Source organism: Alexandromys fortis, unplaced genomic scaffold, assembly GCF_014885135.2.
Source record: "Alexandromys fortis isolate MF-2015 unplaced genomic scaffold, M_Fortis_MF-2015_v1.1 scaffold_8_9099976_23576923, whole genome shotgun sequence".
Classification (NCBI taxonomy): domain Eukaryota; kingdom Metazoa; phylum Chordata; class Mammalia; order Rodentia; family Cricetidae; genus Alexandromys; species Alexandromys fortis.
In genome coordinates this window covers 856,029-869,210 of record NW_026067899.1, presented here as the reverse complement: position 1 = coordinate 869,210, position 13,182 = coordinate 856,029, and the positions used below count along the sequence as shown (strand labels likewise).

Below are 13,182 nucleotides of genomic sequence, written 5' to 3'. Positions count from 1 at the left end.
TAGGAAACAGGAAGGGAATTGAACACCCAGATGTGGCAAGCAGGGAAAGCCAGAGAGGACAAGAGGGCCTTTTTGGTACCCAAAGCCACGCCCAACCTGGCCCAGCCTCTCAACGGCCATTAGCTAAAGGAGATTCCCCATTACCAGACAGAATATATCAAGGCAGGAAATCCAAGCAGAGAAAGAGGAGGAAAGAAGGTGGAGCCAGCAGATGCCATATAGCTGCCGAAGGAGAAAGATGCCAGCCAATCGCCAAGGAAACAAGACATGTAGAAAATGAGGTAATGCCACGGCCTCGTGGCAATACACAGATTAATGGAACTGGGTCAATTTAAAGACATGTGAGCTAGCTAGGAATACACTTGAGCCATCGGCCAAACAGTGTTGTAATTAATAGAGATTTTGTGTGATTATTCAGGTCTGAGTAGCTGGGGGAAAACAAGAAATCTCCATTTTTACGGGACAATTCTAAAAATCAAGCTCAGCCTGGACCACATAGTAAGATCAAAGCCTACCAGGGCTGCCAATGTAAAACCCTATCTTGAAAGTTAGGTACATGGCTCAATGGTACGGGGCTTTCCTACTAACCACCAAACCCGGAAATAGGTGCCTGTGCTGCAAAAGGCCGACAAAGTTAGCTCAAGAGTGAGGGGTAGTATGAAGACAAGATTAGATACCAATAAGAAAGAGAAATAATCAGGCTAAAGATATAACAATATGAGAGCATTTGCTTAGCATGTTTATGACCCTAGGTTCAAGTCTGCACACTCATAAAAAAACTGTCGAATCCATAATTCCCACAAATTTACAGGTAATGTTGTCTAAATGATTTTTTTTTTTTTACTCCCAGTCACCCGAAGCTGACTTAAAATTCACAAGAAATGCTCATTTGTATTGAAAGTTGAAAAGTCCAGGCACAGAGAGACCACTGCTGGCTGCAGGACCTAGGCTGTACAATAAAAGGGTGCCACACACCCACACACTTTCCTAGTCAGCATTGTCTCCCAAGTCCAGACCCTCACAAACCTGCTTAGATGTCTCCAACCCTCAACGGAGCTACAGGTACAGCTGGTGAGACCCAAGTGCCCAATCCCCTCAATCCCTGTAGTACACGCTGCAGGCAAAGATTTACCATGCAGTTCTCCAGATGTGCTGAGATCACCGCTCCTCCAGGTGCTGGGCCACCAGCTAGCTCAGCCTGTGGTACAGTCCCTGCTTTCTCTCCGCTGCCTCATTTGCTGGCTCAACTGCAAAAGGAATCGAGGGAGGGTGAAGGAATTGCGGAGGGAGAGTCCAAGTTGAGGGTTGACTTGTCAGTACACAGGTAAAGATGAAGGCCCACATCTGAACACTGTTTTTATTCCTCACCATTATGACATGCTGAGTCTGCAGACACACACACACAAACACAGGCGCACACAGAAAGAGACATACAAGAGGCATGCCAAGGCAGACCCATATTGCCAGGCCCAGATTCCAAACAGCTAGAGCAGAAAGCAGCAGCTGGCAGGAGCAGGCATGAACAAGAGACCCGGGATCGGGGCCAGGTCGACACAGAGTTCTTGGCATAACCACACTGCAACCCTTTTATCAGGGAAACCGGCAGTTGCTAGGCTCGCTGGCCCTTCCCAGAGGGGTGAGTCCTAGCCCTTGGAAAGGAAGACTTCGCAGCACACAGTTTGCCTCTCGCCGCTTTCAAACTGTACTGAAATACTGCTTGTTTGTCTTCAAATAAATGGCGTTTTCACTTTAATACAAGCAATGGCACAAAAACCAATACGGGTTATTTCCACATATGACCCGTGGCTTCCATCATCTTAAAATTGTGGACCTTACAACATGGAGAACCCTGGACGTCATTTCCTCTAGAGTTCTCCTTTTAACAGAAAGGGGAAGTGGGTCTCAGAGAAGTCCAACAACTTGACCACCTCCTACCCCTCATGAAGGACAGACTTGTTCTGAGCTCTAGGCAACATTCTTTCTTCTCCTCCACGTTGCCCTGACATTCATTTTCTACCCATCATCCGTGCCCAGGAAGGTGTTAATATCTGAACTATGGTTTTGTAATTTTGTACTCACAACCAAAGCCACATTTTGTGAGCTCACAAACACGGTTGTCTGCTGTGACCCTTCATCTGAGACAACAAAGACGGCCTGGGATCAGGACAAAGACTTGGTAGCTTCTTTGGTAAATAAGGAGGCAAGAAAAATAATGGTTTCTAAGGAATCTTCATGGAGGTCGTGGTTGAGAAGTGGTGAGTTTATTAGGAGGATGGGCTCAAACCCTACTTCTACCATTTACACTTGGGTGACCTGGAGCCTTAATCTCTCTAAATCTCAGTCTCCCTTGTTATGTAAAGTAAGAGGGGCCACTGAGGGTATTCATCTTAGAAGAATTACTTATCTTATGGGCTAACCCTGTTTTATCTCTCTCTCTCTCTCTCTCTCTCTCTCTCTCTCTCTCTCTCACACACACACACACACACACACACACACACACACATTTTTAGCTCACACATGCAGTTCAACCCATTTTTCCCTAGATAAAATTTCTGGGCACTATCAAAATTGATTTCTGGAGGTGAAGGATTTGAAGCACCGGATTTACTGGTAGAGTTTCTATCTTGGGTTATCAACATTTATAAGGGCCTCTTAGACATTGGGTTCTTTAGATGTCATCATCAGATAAGATTTGCTATCCTCTCCCACATCACTAGTGACCTCCTCAGCCTCAGCAGCAGCAGCGGCGGCAGCAGCATCCTAAGCATCCTCCCCATCTTCAGCAGCAGCATCAACTGGAGTCCCAGCACAAGGTCAGCATTCATCTACGGTACTGGACTCAGGTGGGGGTGCTTGGCATCTCAGAGCAGAGCATAGAACTGTGATATCTGGTAGCTGTCACGGCAGGAACTCTGAAAGTAAGAGGACTGGGTGTTTGGTTTCCTGCCTGCACCTCCTGCATCGGCTTCACTAATTCAGGAGAGGAGGCCATTTTTCAAGATTCCCCTGGTGCTGCTAGCAATTTGGATTTGTCTCTGAGAGAGGTTACACAAGGCTTAGAATATCAATTTAAATTCCTGCGCTAAGAAACTATAATAAAAGTCTAGCTTCCGAGTACTTCTGTAATGGTATACCCAGGGCTCTGTTTTTTTTACCAGATGGATTGTTAATTCTGAAAACAAAGTTATGGAGGTATTTTTTTCTTATTATTCTTCTTGATACATGAACAAGTGATCCTTGCTTCTAGCCTCGTCTACAACCTACTGAAAACCAGAGGTCTGGGTGGCACCGCAGGAGGCCAAGACTAACACTTGTCAGCTAGTGAAGGCGTTTGCCAGATGTTGCAGCCAGAGGCATCCAACAACACTGCTCATTACAGCCCTCAATCACCCCATTTGGGATTTACAACAAACTGAGCAGAAAGCCGTTAGAGCACCTTCAGTCTCAAGTCTTCCTCTGGGCTGCCAGGAGAGTTCAGCAACGGACGGATGCACCATCTGCTCCAACTTCACGCCATCCTTTTGTGACCCTTCTGCCAATACGAAGGAGTCCCAGACAGAGTCCAGAGACAGAGAGAGGTCATTGCTGTCACTTGGGGAATATTAAAATCCCTAAGGGTTCCCAACAGCGTCTAGAAAGGGGATTTAGCGCTGTAATTAGACGAAATAATAACAAACCATAATCTAAGACATAAAACGAACAAACATTATGAATTAATCATACTTGGACAATTACAACCCATATGGCTTGTTAAACTCAATCTGCTACCTGTAGTGATATTGACTGCGTACCGTACAGCCGACGCTGCGGCCTTTCCCCCACCCCCAAGGGTATCATGACTTATTTTGTGAATGAGAAAATGAGGGGTAAGTGGTCATGTGCTCACGGGTTGGTGTCTGTTTAAGTTTCCCGTGTGGGACCAAAGGTGGACCTGCCACTCATGCCTCTGAGGACATCCTCATTCCCCCTTGAGAGACAGCCGTGGCTTCAGAAACAAAGGCTGCTCTCCTTCCCACCCATTCTAGCCTTTCCACCATCTCTACTGCAAGCTCTCTACAGCAGAAAACTTGGAAACTGCATTTCTGTCACCTTTTCTGGCAGCAGAGAAGGTGTTTGTGCGGTCTAGTAGGACCCCACTGTCAACCAACAGCACCAGCTCACCGGAGAAGGAGAATGTCGCTGTCTGTGTTGTGGGTCGGGGGTGTCACTTGGAAGACTGCTGAGACATCCGTTACCAAGGCCACTGCTGATCTCCAGCGCATCCTCCAGCTTAGCTGAATGTGCCTCTCCTCACCCATAAAATGGGGAACTATCTACCAGTGTGCAGCTGTCTACTGAGTCTAATAAAGCACTCTCTAGAGCAATGGTTCTCAACCCATGGGTCAGGATCCCTTGGGGGGGGGGTGTCAAATATCATCTGCTACCATTCTGCATATCATATATTTACATTACAATTCATAACAGTAGCAAAATTACAATTATAAAGTAGCAACTTATAGACAGAGAAATTCCTGGGTTGGCTCCTTGAGTCGGGGTCAGCTACAACAGCTACCTTGTTCTGTCCTGACCTGTCATATTCACTATCAGAGACTTCTTCACCTGAATCAAGTCCAGACTTTGTGTGGACTCTGGTGGAGGGAGTCGTCTCTCCCCCCCCATTTTGGGCAGGGCCAGTTCCTGTAGATTCTGTGCCCTGAGGTTTACCCATTCCTGAGAGAACACATGCAGGGGTTCACCCATTGCTGAGAGAATACACACAGCCGCTGCTCTCTCTCCACCTGGCCCTTCCAAAGCACAGTAAAAACAACGTAAAGACTTTTGATACAATTTTAAGCACCCAATAAGAACAAAAACCAAGGGCTCTGACCTCCTGGAACCTGGGTGTGTGAGCTGCTGCCCCCTGTACCTCTTGAGGAAGCATTTCTTCTTCTGAGCCTCATCATGTGAGGATGAAATGGGGGAGGGGCATTTAAATGCTCAGTGATGTTACTTTTGCTTCCCTGGTTTATTTTCGCCCTCAATTCCACTTAATCTTCCTGGCCCAAACTGCCTCCGCCTCTCATCTGGTTATCAAAAAGCCTCTTAAGGGTGCTTTCTTCACCCACAAGAGGTGCACTGGCTTCCTTTTGCTGCTAAAACAAATATCATAGTATTAGTGACTGTACTGGCTGGTTTGTGTGTCAACTTTACACAAACTAGAGTCATCTGAGAGGAAGGAGCCTCAGCTGAGGACATGGCTCCATGAGAAAAAGCTGTAGGCATTTTCTCAATTAGTGATCAATGGGGGAGGAGCCAGCCTACAGTGGGTGGTGCTGTCCCTGGGCTGGTGGTGCTGTGTTTTACAAGAAAGCAGACTGAGCAAGTTATGAGAGCAAGCAAATAAGCATCACCCCTCCACGGCCTCTGCATCAGCTCCTGCCTCCAGGTTCCTGCCCTGTTTGAGTTCCTGTCCTGATTTCTTTCAGTGATGAACAGCATGTGAATATATAAGCCAAAGAAATCCTTTTTTGTGGGCTGAATCGAGCATGCGCATATAGGAGGCTGGAGTGGCCAAATTAGCGCAAAAAAAAAAAAAAAAAAAAAAAAAAAAGAAAAAGGTGCAGTTGGCACCAAAAGCTGAAGAGCTACGCCAAAAGCAGAACAGTTAGAAAAGGGCTCAGAATTAAAAAAAAAAAAAAAAAAAAAACAGTGATGTTGCAAAGCCCATGAAGAATACTCCCAGCCGAAATGGCTCTGAAGGGGAGCAAGGCGGGAGGAGATCTGACTTATTTAAAAGAAGATGATTGACGTTAGAGATGGGGTAAGATGACATAAACCGCCTGATGCCCTCGTGTTTTTCATTAGGGGCTATAGGAACAGAAACTCACGCAGGTGTGACTGCTGATGTGATTAACTAATTCTCCTTCCGCTTCTTCTGGGATTCGTAGGTTTTTGCTTTATAAGTTGCATGCCGTAAGGAAATAAACTAGTTCCTGCTTAACTGGACTCCCTGCTGCGTCTGAGTGTCTCCCTGCATTTGATTGTCTCCAGGACCCCCCCCCCATCCCCGGGCTGGGTGTTGAGCAGCCAGCAGGGTCTGCAGAGGGACCCCACACCTTTTCTCCCCAACTTGCTCGCTGTGTTGGTTTGAAAGAAGATGCCCCCCAAAGGGAGTGGCACTATTAGGGGATATGGCTTTGTAGGAGGAAGTGTGTCACTGCGGAGGCAGGCTTTGAGGTCTCCTAGATGCTCAAGCCATGGTGGTGTGTCAGACCACTTCCTGTTGCCTGTGAGTCAAGATGTGTGGACTCTCAGCTCCTTCTCCAGCACCACGTCTGCCTGCACACTGCCTTGTTTCCTGCCAAGACAATAATGGACTAAACCTCTGAACTGTAAGCCACCACAAGGAAATGTTTTCCTTTATAAGAGTTGCTGTGGTCATGGTGTCTCTTCACATAGCAATAGAACCCCTAACTTAGACATCGGCCTGTGGTGTTTCGTTGCAACAGTAGAAACCTGAACTAAGACAGTGACTTAAAAACAGCACAGTTGAGTTCTGGGCTGCGTATCTCAAATGCCCCTCAAGGATCTACAACCAGGGTGTCAACAGCGTGAGTTCCTTCTGCATACTTGAGAGCCCATTTCAAAGCCTTTCCCACTCCTTTGCTGATGTCCTAGAATCTTTTCCTGTTGCTGGGATAGAATATCATGACCAAGGCAGTCAATAAAGAAAGGCTTTTAACTCACAGGTCAAGATGCAGCGGTGTGAAGGCAGCAGAGGCTGGAAGCAGCTCACATTGTGCCTCATACTGTAAGGAGAGAGCCGTGAATGCATACATGTTGCTGCTAAACTCTCTCCTCCCCCCTCCCTTCCTCCCCTTCCTTCCCCAGGGAATGGTCCCACTCAGGACTAAGATACATAATTAAGATAATCCCTGACAGCCTGCTCTGAATTCCCTGTGACTCTGGACTCTGTCAAGGTGACAGATGACACTAACCGCTGCAGCTCATAACTCCTTCCCTTCCTCGCGCACAAATTCTGGCAATACTGACAGAGCTGGCTCACGCTGTTCATCACCTGCCTGTCTCCCACTTACAAGGGCCTCTGTGAATACATGGGGGCCATCAAGACAACCTGGGGTGCTTAAGACCAGCAAGTAGCAGCATTAATTCCCTCTGCCAGAAGAATCTGGGGACGCGTGCACCGACATCTCTGGGAACCATGAATCTACACAGGAGAATGACCCTGTGAAACAGGTTCTACACTCTGTGACCCGGTCTCTCTACTCGTGTGCTAACCACACCCTCACCAAGACTCACCAGAACCTGTGCTCCTCCTCCACGTTTCTCTGGCCCCTATTTCCTTCCCTCTACTCCAGCCATACTGGCTTTCTGTGCTTCCCTGGCTGGCTTCAAGAAATCAAGCAACCACTTCGGGATGTGTGGACTGGAGTAAGCCGCTCGCAGATGAAGAAGAGAGAGGCAGTGGGGAAGAAAGGGAAAGAAGGGGAGAGAAAGGGGAGGAACCCAAAGAGAAGACAAAACAAATCATTGAAAATGTGCTCAACTTCACAAATGACTTCATTTAAACTATGATACAAAACAATGGCTAAAATGAAAAAGAAACTGCCAAGTGTTGGCAAGGATATGGACCTTCACACACTGTTGGTTGAGGGTGTAGTAGCTAGCTACCCTCCTGCTAGCTACTTTAGAAAATTTCTTAGGAGCATTTGCTAAAGCTGAACATATTCATATCCTAGGACCCAGGAATATCACATTATATCCTATTTGGTTTTATAGTCTCCTTTTCTCATCAGCTACAAGTGCCTGAAAGGAAGGCATTGTCTGGTATACAGTTGGATCCTAGAATGGTAGCTAGCATACAGCAGGTGCTCAAAAAAATATGTGCTATGGGTGGGTGAGTGAAGGCTTCTACCAGATCAGCCACACCTAGGTTCTTGTTCTGAGTTTTCCTGTACCTGATTTGGCTCCCACACACAGACCAGGTCTCCCTAAAGATCTGAGTGCCTAAGTGAGAAAATGGAAAATTCTCACGTGAACAGCCATAGTGGAGATCTGACTACTTTTTAAGGATCCTGAAGCTCCCTCGAGCCAAGGGAGGTCTGGGGGACTTCAGATGGTGTCTACGCTGGCCATGGTCTCCCTGTGGATCACACAGTCATTTTCTCTTCCTTCCTCTTCCCAGGGCAGGGTTCTACACTCTACAATCTCCGTGTCCCGTGCTTGTCTTCAAGCCCCTTTTCCCGATGCCGGATGCTCGTCTCTGAGGTCACTGTCACCAGCCGTGTCCTGCAGGTTCCCATCCACCATTCCTGCCTTCTCTGCAGTATTGGCATGGAAGTTCCCCTTTGCTCCTGCAATAGCGAGAGGGGCTAACTGGAGGGTTTGTGCAATACTCTGCCTCTTCCCCCTCAAAAATAAAACTATCCCTGTGTCTTCTGCCTGAGTGACCCATCCCTAAGGTTCAAGGGATGATGGCATCTTCCCAGTCCTCTCCCCTCTGACCTAACGTAACACCACCCAAATCCTGGCAACTTAAGGCAACAGCTAAGGGTGTTTCCCACTGTTACCCAGTTAATCACCAGCGTAATCCTATAAGATCAGTGCTATTTTTAACCCCACTTGGCAAAGGGCGGAAATGAAGGCAGGGGCAGATTAAGGACTTGTCTGAACTCATAGAGCTAGAATTTAAGGTCAAGTAAGCCTGGTACACATCAACTCCTGGCTGCCCCACCCCACCAGCCAGCAGCAACAACGGAAGAAGAAAAGGCAAGGGCCAGCTTGAGTATTAGGCTTTAAGACTTGGTTTTGTGGGGGGTTTGTTGTTGTTTGCTTCTTGAGACAGGGTTTCATGATCTAGCACAGACTGGCCTCAAACTCAAAATCCTCCTCCAGTCTCCTGAGTGCTGGCCTAGTCTATGTCACCGCAGGTCGGATTACAGTCTTGTTGGTAGAAGTGAAGACTCTGATGTGGAAAAAGTTCCCATTGCCCAAGCTCACAAAGTTCTTGTGTGATGAAGTCAGTTTCCCAACGCAAGCCTTCTGCCTCCGGATTCCGGACTCACCACGTCTGTGAGAAGCAGCCTTTAACTGTGGAGAGCCATGTGCCCAAGGAGGTGAGGGGGTGCACTGAGGATGCGTGGACAGCCCTGATTCCAATGTGTGGCTGTAGTGGAGACTCCATCTGGGGGTCTTGCTGCACCACGACACATGTCATATGACAACTTACTGGTTTTCTCCACGTCGACATGGAGATTGTAGTCTTTAGGGGCCCTTGAGTTGCTATGGTCTCTAAAAACACTTTCTCTTCTGCCTTTAAAAAAAAGAAAGGATTCCTACCAGAGAAGAGAGTGTGGTTCAGACTTGCAGAGAGTGAAAAGAGAGAGGGACCCGTCTGTGTCCTTGCTGGCACTCGGCCAACCCCAGAAAACTCTTGCCAAGAGCACTCCCTAGGGAAAAGCAGTGTGTTTCCAGTCTGAACACGTGGCTCTTCTTTCCAGGTTCCAAGGAGAGAGATTTACTTCCTCTTCAGATTCCTGGACTCAGGAAGAGGCCATGGCCCCTTTCCTTGGAGTGTCTGGGAAGGCAATGCAGAGCCCCAGAGGGCAGCTGGTCCCACAGGAAGTCCAGCTTTTGTGCCCAGCCAAATCTTCCTCCTCACAACCTGTCTCTTTTGAAGTTTGCCACGGGGTCACGGCTAAGATAAGGGTTTTTAAATAAATGTGATGAAAAGTAGGGACAGAAGGTCACACCTGTCACCTGCTAAGAAGGCGACTGTCAACAAAGCGTATGAAGACACACACAGATAAACTCTCTGGCAAACATCCCAGAAACCCAAAGGCCCGTTGCCAACAATTCCTCCTGCATAAATGTCAATTCCTGGAATCACCAACACTATCGAATTACTTCTATGTGGTAAAACATAGTGAGCCTTTGGAAGAAGAAATACCAAGCCCGGCTGCTGTGGAGATGCCAGCGGAAGCAGGGCACCTTAAGAAGACAGTTTGGGTACAGGTGGGAATTTGAGTGTAATTGGCCCCCATAAGCTCATAGGGAGTGGCACTATTAGGAGGTGTGGCTTTGTGGGAGTGGGTGTGGCCTTGTTGGAGGAAGTGTGTCACTGTGGGTGTGAGCTTTCAGGTCTCCTATATGATCAATCCACTCCAAGTGTCCCAGCGCACTTCCTACCTCTTGCAGATCAAGATGTAGGACTCTCAGCTCCGTCGCCAGCACCTCGTCCGTCTGCACACTGCTGTGTCCCACCATGATGATAACAGACTAAAATGTCTGAATTGTAAACCTCCCAACTAAATGCTTTCTTTTATAAGAGTTCCCATGGTCAAGGTGTCTCTTCACAGCAGTAGAAATCCTAACCAAGACAGTATATAACATGAACACTGTGATTAACAGATGAAGAAATGTTTTAAATTAAGCCTTTTTCAGAATAAAACATGAAATAATAGGGTGCTCTCTTATTAGGGTTTCTATGGATGCGATGAAACACTATGACAGAGAAGCAAGTTGGGGAGGGAAGGGTTTATTTGGCTTATACTTCAGCATTGTAGCTCATCACTGAAGGAAGTCAGGAACTCAGGCAAAGCATAGACCTGGAATCAGAAGCTGATGCAGAAGCCGTGAAGGGGTGCTGGCTTGCTCCTAGTGGCTTGAGCAGTCTGCTTTCTTATAGAACCCAGGGCCGCCACCTAGGGATGGTATTGTAGGAGGCCGCTTGTTTGTTCCCAGCTGCGCAGTCCAGAAATAATCACACATAAACCATATTATTTGCAATACTGTTTGGCCAATAGCTTAAGCATATTTCTGGGTAACTCATCTTAAATTAACCCATCTCCATTAATCTGTGTATCGCCATGAGGCTGTGGCTTATTGAATAAAGTTCCAGCACCTGTCTCCAGCCGGGCTACATGGCTTTTCTCTGACTCTGCCTTCTTTCTCCCAACATTCAGTTTAGTTTTCCCCACCTAGCTCTATTCTGCTAAACCACTGGTCAAAATAGCTTCTTTATTCATTAACCAATAAAAGCAACCATAGACAAAGCCTTCCACACCAGGATGGTACCACCCACAATGGTCTGGGCCTTCCCCCGCTGATCATTAATTAAGAAAATGCCTTACAACTGGGTCTTAGGGAGGCATTTTCTCACTTGTGGTTCCCTCCTTTCAGATAACTGTAGCTTGTGTTATAAATGATGTAAAACCAGCCAGGACAGGTGCTTGTGACTGTTGCTTAAAGGATTTTTTTATTTTGTGAACCCATGGAGCCCAGACAAGGTTCAAGGAATCTTCATTTTATGCCCAGCATCCCACCTCAGCCGCCAGGTCTCTCCCTTATGTGAACATGCTAGGGATAGCAAGTTGATGTGGTTTTATTATTATTATTTTATGATTGAAAAAATAAACAATTATGAACATAATGATGATGGAATAGCATTTTTCCTTCAAAACTTTCTGGACTCAAACCACACTACACAGGTCCCTATAAATGGTCCTTTGTCATGTTATGTCACAGACATAGACTTCTTGAGAAACCAAGTCTTGTCATACTGGATTCTGATCCAAAGGATGAGGATGAGGTTTGTATTTTTTAATTGTATTTATCTATTTGAGAGGGGCATGCATGTGTAACACAGCAAATATATGAAAGTCAAGGGACAGCTTGCTGGAGTGGATTCTCTCCTTCCAACTTCTAATCCCCAAAGATGGAAACTCAGGTCATCAGGCTTGGTCGCAAATGTCTTTACCTGCTGAGCCACCTCACTAGCCCAGAGCCATATTTTCAATGACATCTTAACTGTGTGATTTTAGCAGCTTCAGTAACTAATGATTCAAAATCAGATGAGCTGAAAAGACTTAAGTGTTTATTCTATCTTTAGTACACGAACTATATTTTAGAATAACCAATTGACCATTGATGAGGGAAGCTTTTCTATAGAGTTGCAGATAATAAAAATAAAAGAAAAAAACAAACTGTAAAAATGTCCCGTTGTGACCCTAACGTAATAGCTGGTGAAAGCAATAAACACCTGTGGGCGCTGAGACAGGAAAAGATAAAGGAGTGTGTGTTTGCAGGAGATTATTTCTAGTTCTGAGAGAGAAAGCATATGTTGCTGGGGCAGGTCTTTCTCTGGCGGCACTCAATGGCTAGCCCTGGCAACACCAAACTTGGGTGACCCCTGTATTTCCTGCCTCATGTATTTCCTGCCTCATGGTGTGATACAGCATAAAGAAACATCAAATGTTGCACCCCAATATGCTAAAGCCTTAATAAAAAACATGAAAGAAAGATTATTAAACACTGGTTAAAAACAGAACCTGGGCCAGCTGAAGAACAAAAATCCCTTGAAATGAACGGCATGAATTAAAAGGGAATGGATGAGAACTGCTGTAGGGCCGTGCGTGCGTGCTGCGTGCGTGCGTGCGTGCGTGCGTGCGTGTGTGTGTGTGTGTGTGTGTGTGTCCTCTTGCCTGGAGCTCTCTAAGCAGTGTGTGGGTGTGGGGGTAGGTGTGTGTGTGTGTGTGTGTCCTCTTGCCTGGAGCTCTCTAAGCAGTATATGGGTGTGTGTGTGTGTGTGTGTGTGTGTGTGTGTGTGTGTGTCCCCTCCTGCCTGGAGCTCTCTAAGCGGGATGTTCAGTGAGCCTCAGGGACCCTCCTGTCTTCCACCGCCCCCACCAAGAGGACAAATATGTACCACTGTGCTTGACCTTTTCATGTGAGTCCTGGGGTTTGAACTCAGGTCCTTACTCTTGTGTGATAAGCCCTTTACCAACTCAGCTTCCTCTCCCCACCCTTGAAACAGCTCTGGATCTGCAGAGGCTTAGCGGGCAAACAGCCAAAGGTGATTTGGGATTCCAATCTGAACAAAATGATCACAAAAACTGGGAGGTGAATTCGGAAAATTCAACCCTAACAGGGGGTCATTTTAAACAATGCCAAGGAATTGTGACTGGAATGTGGGGTGGTTTGGATATGAAATGCCCTCTCACAGGCTCACGCGTTGGCGATCTGGTCCCCAGGTGGGAAAGAAACTACAGGAGTGGCCTGGCTGGAGGGAGTGGGTCATTGGAGGCCGTGTTCTTGGGGACTATGCCTTATTCTTAATATCCACCCCCGCCCCGCCGACTGCCAGGAGGTGAGCACACCCGTCTACATGGTGCGCGTTCATTC

General features: G+C 46.9%; 1 long non-coding RNA gene across 1 annotated transcript; it reads right to left on the bottom strand.

Annotated features, from left to right (window-relative positions):
- Window positions 1-1,132: 1,132 nt before the first annotated feature.
- Window positions 1,133-11,474, bottom strand: LOC126489257 (uncharacterized). The gene is made up of 6 exons (XR_007588895.1): window positions 10,608-11,474; window positions 10,189-10,369; window positions 7,300-8,354; window positions 6,727-6,788; window positions 3,437-3,631; window positions 1,133-1,247 (listed from the first exon to the last, which is right to left on the bottom strand). It is a non-coding gene; the product is annotated as an uncharacterized lncRNA (long non-coding RNA).
- Between the last annotated feature and the right edge of the window lie 1,708 nt (window positions 11,475-13,182).